Source organism: Zonotrichia albicollis, chromosome 19 (assembly GCF_047830755.1).
Source record: "Zonotrichia albicollis isolate bZonAlb1 chromosome 19, bZonAlb1.hap1, whole genome shotgun sequence".
Lineage (NCBI taxonomy): Eukaryota > Metazoa > Chordata > Aves > Passeriformes > Passerellidae > Zonotrichia > Zonotrichia albicollis.
This window is the reverse complement of record NC_133837.1, coordinates 5,969,113-5,976,850: the sequence shown is the minus strand read 5'-3', so window position 1 is coordinate 5,976,850 and position 7,738 is coordinate 5,969,113.

The following is a 7,738-nucleotide window of genomic DNA, read 5'->3' as shown; positions in this document are numbered from 1 at the left end:
TGGGAACACAAACCCTGTGAGGAACCCCTGAGGGAGCTGGGGGTGCTCAGCCTGGAGAAAAGGAGACTCAGGGGTGCCCCCATCACTCTCACAGCTCCTGAAAGGTGCCTGTGCTCAGCTGGGGCTGGGCTCTGTCTGCAGCAGCACTGACACAACCAGAGCACACAGCCTCAAGCTGCACCAAGGGAAATACAGGTTGGGTATTAGGAAAAAGTGTTTTACAGAAAGAGTGATAAAGTTCTGGAATGGCTGCCTGGGGAGGTGGTGGAGTCTCCATCCCTGGGTGTGTTTAACAAAGCCTGGATGTGGCACTGGGTGCCAGGGTTAATTGAGGTGTTGAGGCTGGATTTGACTTGGTGATCTTTGAGGTCTCTTCCAACCCAGCGATTCTGTGAATTCTGTGACTCCAGGGAGCAGGAACAGTGCCTGGGTGACCACATTGTCACATTGAGCACACTTTGTCAATGAAGCCATTGACAAGTGCTCACTCCCACTGGGAGTGAGAAGGGGATGTGGCAGTGTCCTTCCGCCAGGCAGAGCAGGGACAACCTGCTGCTGTCCTTGAACCCCTTTCCTACAGCCTGCATGTGGCCCAAAGGGCTGGGAGTGCAGGGATGCTGATGGAGACGTCGGTGCCTCTGCTCAGCACCTCCAGCACATGGCAGGTGTGTCCAGGTGTCTGTCCAGGCACTTACACCGGGACTGCCACACTCCTGTCACTCCTCTGTCCCCACACTCCTGTCACTCCTCTGTCCCTGTCACCACCACTCATGTTGGTGTTAACCCATCCCAGAGCAAGGAAGGAGTAGTGGGATGCAGGAAGGGTGATCCATCTGGGTAATCCATCACTTTTCCAGGCCTGTGGATCCCAACTTGATACTTCCTTTTGTGGCACTTAAACCTTTCAGAAAACATGAAACCTGTGATTTCATTTATCAGGAAATCTCTGTGCCCACGGGGCTGCCACTGGGGGAAGCTGGGCTCCCATATGTCTGTGTCCTGCTGCAGTCATTAGAGAAGTGGCCATCACATCATCATCAGGAAAGCCATGAGGAGTACAGACACACTGAGACACACCATCCATGGGCCAGAAGCTGTTGCTAGACTAGAGAAAAAAGCCTCTTTGCCATTATTTTCTGTCCCAAATATCCTGTGCAGCACCTGTGTGCTCTGCTCTGCCTGTGCTGACCACATCATTCCTTTGCAGTCTGCTTCCATGTCCTCAGCCTTTCCTCCTCTCTACAGCTGAACAGTTGCCTTATGCCCTCCTGGGACACCATTCTGTACTCCTCAGCCCTCATAACTGGCGTTAGAAAATTTAGGAAAGTGCCCTGGGGTCAGAAGTCTGCTAGGAAAAAGTCAGGCTCTATAATTTCCAGCTGCTGCTGATCCCAGGTGTTTTCTCATCATGGAGGGCAGCACACAGCCCCAGCCTGGCAGCAAAGATTTCTGCTGGAGCTCTCCAAAACCCTCTCACAGGAGACAGGAGATGAAGTGTGAAAAGTTCTCTGGCAGTGCATAAAGAGCAGCAAATGTCACCACTCTGAGTTCGTGCCACTGTGGACTCGCTGGTGGCATTTGCCATCCTGCACACAGGGGATGGAGCTGGGGATGGTGACAGCTGGTGCTGCTGTGGGTCACCTCTCTGGAACAGCAGATGCTGATTCAAATACTCCTTAAAAAGCTGCTTTTCACAAGAAATCCCACATAATTTCTGCCCTTGCTTACTCTGAGGGTAACTTCCATTCCCAGTGGTGGTGGCTCAGTGCTGCCTTCACTCCCCAGAGGAGACAGTAAAGGAGACAATAAAGTCCTTTTTTTCCCCCTTGTGGCAGCATCACCAAACTGAGCCAGAGTCCTCCTGACACTGTGTGAGCCCCTCTGGATCTGCAGCCCCTCTCTGCTCTGCACTGAGCTCCCCTGGCTCTTGCAGGGCAGCCAGGAGCAGTTTGGGGTCACGGAGCAGGGGCAGGGCTGTGCCCCCTCCAGAAGCCATCCCAACTGCCTGGGCTGCACAGAGTGGATGTCCTGGGCCATGGGCAGCCCCAGCTGACCCAGCTGCCTGTGCCCTGGCCAGGGTTTGTCCCCGTGCTCAGGGTGTGGTGTGTGGGGCCATCTCAGTCCCACAGGTTGGGTCGGATGGAAGGGAGCACCATGGCTCATGTGGTGCTACCTCCCTGCTCAGGGCACTGGGTTGTACCCAGGTTCTGGAATTTCTCCAGTGAGGGAGACCCCACACCCTCTCTGGGCAATCCAGTACGAAACTGGCAATGTTCTTGTGGTCACACAGAAATTCCAGTTAGCTCTTGAGGATCTGCCCTGACTTTGGGGTCAACCCAGAGGAGAGAATGGATTTGCAATGTTGTGCTGAGCTCAAGTCCTCCTGAAGCTCTGCTGGTGGCCAGGAATGGCAGCAGCTCCTGAGGAAGAGCACTGGTGAGGCCTGGCAGTCCCCTGGTCATGTCTTGTTCCAGGGAATGTTGTATTTAAATCCCTCTGTTTCTGTTAAATCCCTTTTTACTCATGGTCTTGGACACATGGAAATGTGATATTCAAGTTCCCAGCTGGTTCCCAATTGTTGTCTCGACTCTTCCACTGTCTGTCCCCACTGGTGGGCACATCTGTCCCTGATCCTGTGCTTGGTCACTGCACAGGAAATTCTTCCTCATGTCCAGGTGAGGTCTCTGCCCGTTCCTCTGGTGCCGTTGCTGTGCCCAGCCCAGCAGAGCCTGGGCCCTGCTCTGAGCCCTCCCTGCAGGCACTGACAGACAGGAATGAGCCCCCCAGGCTCCCTCAGTGTAAGAACCTGAATGAGAGATGTGGGACTCCAGGCAGCTCTCCAAAATGCAGTTTGTTGTACCCAGGATGTCACAGCAGTCCAGGGTTGAGGGTGACAGAGCTGTGCCTACAGCTGTCAGCTCCAGCTGCAAACAAGCCTTTAATTTTTGTTACAATGCATTATAGACTTTTCTTTGCTGAGCATCTTAATACAGAACCAATTTATACTTTAACTTTTATCTATAGCCTATCATAACTACCATAATTACCATATTCATGTTACTGTTCTCCAATCACTAAAAGTTAGTGCATTACAGTTTAAGCTAGAAGTTGTTTTTCAGTTTTCTTGTAGTAGATAATTCTGAGACCTTTTTTCTACTTGCAACATCAATAATCTTGTTTGCTTGTGCTATCTTTCTGTTTGGTAAAAACATCTTCTTGTTTGTGGTCAGCTTATCCTTTGCTCTAAGTCATAAAATCTCTTTGCAACTCGACACAGCCTTTGCTTTCTTAGCTGTCCAGCAAGGCTGGCTCAGCAATTGTCAATTTACACATCTATTATTTTTCTGTATCAAAACTTGCTTCTATCTCTATTCCTTCTTCAGATTCTACATTCAAAAATCTTTCTGCCAAGCTGTGAAACTTTCTTGTCAAACTTTCATCTTTCCCAACACCTCAGCCATGTCTTCTCAAGGTTGAGTTGATGGAGGTGTCCCTGCCATGCTGGTGGCACTGGGCACCAGTCTGTGCTCAGAGAGAGCTGCAGGGTCATCCACTGCTGGGTGATTTGAGTGAGATAAACTCTTTCCTTGTGGGAAATGGATTCGTAGAAAATTCTTTAAAGTTTCATAGAAGGTTCACATAGTATGTATTTGTTTGCAAACTTTGAGATAAGAAATGTTGGCTTAGAAATGTTATGGAATAAGACAGACATTGTTGAGAGAGAAATGGAACTAGAAATAAGTTCCTTCCTTTGGAACTAGATGGAACTAGAAATAACCATCCTTTCAAAGGATGGTTTTGTAAATAAAACAAAATACTTTGGATAACTAGAACTATGAAAGATATCTTGTAGTAGGACTTATGAGGAGTAATCTTAGATGATTAGTTTTAAGGTATTTATAGTAGAGTGTGGTAAAAGCTATTAAGAAATACTTATAATGTATCGTAATTAGGAAATAGTTGGCTTCTAATTGTGATAATATGAATTATAACACCTGTATTGTCTCACCCTTCACACGACACTGAAAACAGAATAAAAGTTTTTAAAACACCTCTCAGTTACCCCATCTCTGAGTCAGAAAAGGGCCTAATCCAACATTTCCTCACCTCAGAATCCAGCAACTGGGTCTCTGTCCTCAGGGATTTGCTCATGAACCTCCTGTGCCCCGTGCACTGCTGTGAGCTCCCTGCCCAGGCAGGTGGGAACAGCTCTGTGCAGGGGCCTTGAAAAAGAAAAGACTTGCAGCTAAAAGCACTGCCAAAAACAACAGGTGCCAGTTAAAAGACTCAAAACTATGTGCCAGTTTTTAAGTCAAGCATTTTTGCCCAAAATGTAGCTTCCTGGGATGAGGAACAGGGAGCAGCTGCCTTCTCTGTGCTCTCTGCAGGGACATCTGAGCCACAGCACAAGGTCTGGGGGCAGCAGAGGAGCCTGCAGGGCACAGGGGAGGTGGCTCTGCAGTGTTGGCTCCTCTGTTGGAACTTTTGATGTAGGGACAGGCTGGAGGGTGTTGGCTGAGCAGTGGATGTGGCACTCCACCTGTGCCACGCTCTCCTGTGGTTCCTTCTTTCATTTCCCTTCTCTCAGGGTGCAGCCCTCCCTGCCCACTGTCCCTCCCCAGCATTGTTTGCTCCTGCATTTTGAAAACCCTCCTTCCCAGGGAAGTGGCTGCTGGCATTTTGTGTCAGAGGGAGATTCCTCTGGAAATGGCTCTAATGTAGAATAAATGCCTTAATTCCCTGCTCCAGAGCAGTGGGGACACTGAGCAGGTGCCTGGTTCCACAGCTGGAAAGCGTGCTTGATTGTCTCAAAATGCTTTTCTTTGCCTTGCTTTGGACCAGAGGAACACCACCTGATGAAGGCTCTTTTGTTTCCAGGTGCTGCCCCACTCAGTGGGAAGCCCAGAGCAGATCAGGGGGCTGAGAGTGGGCTTGGGGTTGCTGAGGGCTGACCCCAGCCCTGGTGTGAGGAGGGGGTGCAGCCAAGCCCATCTGCAGCCCAGGCAATGCCCCTGTGTCCCTGTTAGACTGCTCTGCTGCAACTCCGTTTATTTGCAGTTTGCATCACTGCAAGAGAAGCTCTGACCTGCCCCAGCTGTGCTGCTCCCACCCCATTGTGACCGTGTTCACAGGGGTCTCAGGTTGAGGGAAGAGACAAGGATCTGGCTCCATGTTTCAGAAGGCTTGATTTAATATTTTATGATATATATTGCATTAAAACTATACTAAAAGAATAGAAGAAAGGATTTCACCAGAAGGCTGGCTAAGAATAGAATAGGAAGGAATGATAACAAAGGTTTGTGGCTCAGAATCTCTGTCCGAGCCAGCTGGCTGTGACTGGGCATTAATTAAAAACAACCAAATGAGGCCAATCACAGATGCACCTATTGCATTCCACAGCAGCAGATAACCATTGTTTATATTTACTTTCTGAGGCCTTTCAGCTTCTCAGGAGAAAAAGTCCCAATGAAAGGAATTTTCATAAAATATGTCCATGATGGTTCAAACACCTGTATTATTGAATAAACACCCCAAGGGATAAAAAAAGCCCCACTCATTGCAGAAATCAGCAGTGGTCTGAAATTCTCTTGTGTGTCTCCAGACCCTGAGCACATCAGCTCTCCTTTCCCTCCAGGGTGCTGGGGGATGCAGTTCTTGCCCCCATCATTGAGCTGGTGTCCCTGGCAGTGGCTGCTCCAGCTGTCCTGGTATTCTGCTGTTTAATCCCCTTGTTTTGCACCCTGTCTCATGCAGCAGCACCCCAGGGCTGTGCAGATGAAGAGATTCAGGTGAAATGAAGTGCATCCTTTCACATGCTTACACACCCTGGCTGTGCCCACAGCCACCCTGGCTCCACCATGAGTAAACAGGGAGGGGATGTTGCCTCTGAAGGGTGTGCTCAGAGCTCCAGGGAGGTTTCCAGAGCACCTTCTGGCCTCAGAGCACTTCAGGCTGCTCTGGTCCCCTCCTGAGCCCTGGCAGAGGGAGCCTGGCCCATCCCTGCAACCCAAATCTCCACAGTTCCTCCTAACCCACAGCCTGGCTATTCCCAGTTGCCAGCAGTGTTTTTGGCAGGGCTGAAAAGCCAGCACTGTCTTGAGCAGGGATTTTGGGGTCAGATGGTTCTCCAGCTGGGGCACTGAGGGTGAGAAAAGCCAGGCTCAGGGGCTGGGGCTGGGGCTGATAGGGAGCCTTGAAGCTCTTTTTGAACCCAAATGAGAGAGGCTGGACACCTGCTGCAGGGGAGTGTGGTTCTTGAGAGCCTTTAAACAGGCAGAGGGGAGCCTGGCCCATCCCTGCCACCCAAACCTCCACAGTTCCTTGCTAACCCACAGCCTGGCTATTCCCATCTTGCCAACACAGTTTTTGGCAGGGCTGAAAAGCCAGCACTGCCTTGAGGAGGGATTTTGGGGTCAGATGGTTCTCCAGGATGGCTAAAAAGCCAGCACTGTCTTGAGGAGGGATTTTGGGATCAGATGGTTCTCCAGCTGGGGCACTGAGGGTGAGAACAGCCAAGCTCAGGGGCTGGGGCTGGCAGGGAGCCTTGAAGCTCTTCCCACTTTGCAATTTTGCTGTGTTCAACCCAAATGGGAGAGGCTGGGCACCTGCCGCAGGGGAGGGAGGTTCTTGAGAGCCTCTAAACACCTCCAGTGTTAAGTGCAAGCCAAACATTGGAGGATTTTGGTGGCTTGGAGCTCCTTTTGCCAGCCTGCATTAGCAGAGTGTGACTCAGTTCACTAATGACTGCAATTAGATGTCCCACAGCTCTTTGCAAAGAGGCTCTGGGTGACCTTGGCTGAGTTCCTGTCCCCTTGGGCCATTATCCAAGGGATGCTCCAGGACTCTGTGCCAGTGCAACATCTGGCTGTGCCTCCTCCCCTCAGCACAGCCCACAGAAATGCCTCAGTTGTGCACGGAAAGCAGTGGGAGCTGACAGACCTTACCTGGGGGAGAAGGGAAGGGCAGATTTTTGCCTTTACTACCTGTGCCACCTCTGCCCAGCAGTCTGAAGCATCTTCTCTTCAAACCTTCCTTGCCATGAGCTACTCCTGGCATGGCTGTGTCACTGACATATTTTATGAAAATACTTTTACTAGGATTTTTCTGCTGAGAAGCTGAGAAGCCTCAGAAAAGAAATGTAAGCAATAATTATCTGATGGCTGTGGACTGTGGTCTGGAGGTGGTTTACCAACAGGTGCATCTTTGATTGGTTCCATGTGGATCGTTTTTACTTGATGACCAATCATGGCCCAGCTGTGTTGAGGCTCTGAGTCTGTCACAGGTTTTTTATTATTCATTCCTTTCTAGCCTTCTGATGTCTCCTTTCTCTTTCTTTAGTGTAGTATTAATATATCATTATAATAAATATAATATGAGATATGATATGATATGATATGATATGATATGATATGATATGATATGATATATAATATAATATAATATAATATAATATAATATAATATAATATAATATAATATAATATAATATAATATAATATAATATAATATATCAGCCTTCTGAAACATGGAGTCAAGACTTTCATCTCTTCCCTCGTACTGGGGATCCTCAAGCACCTCCACAGCTGTGCCTTGGCAGCCCTGCTGCCATGCCCAGGGCACAGTGCAGGAACCCACTTGGCTGTTTGATGGCAATGTGAGCACATTTTTTACATGGCAAGGGCTTGGCATGGTCAGTGTGAGCACAGAGCAGCATTTGCTGCTGCCACTGCAGCCCTAGA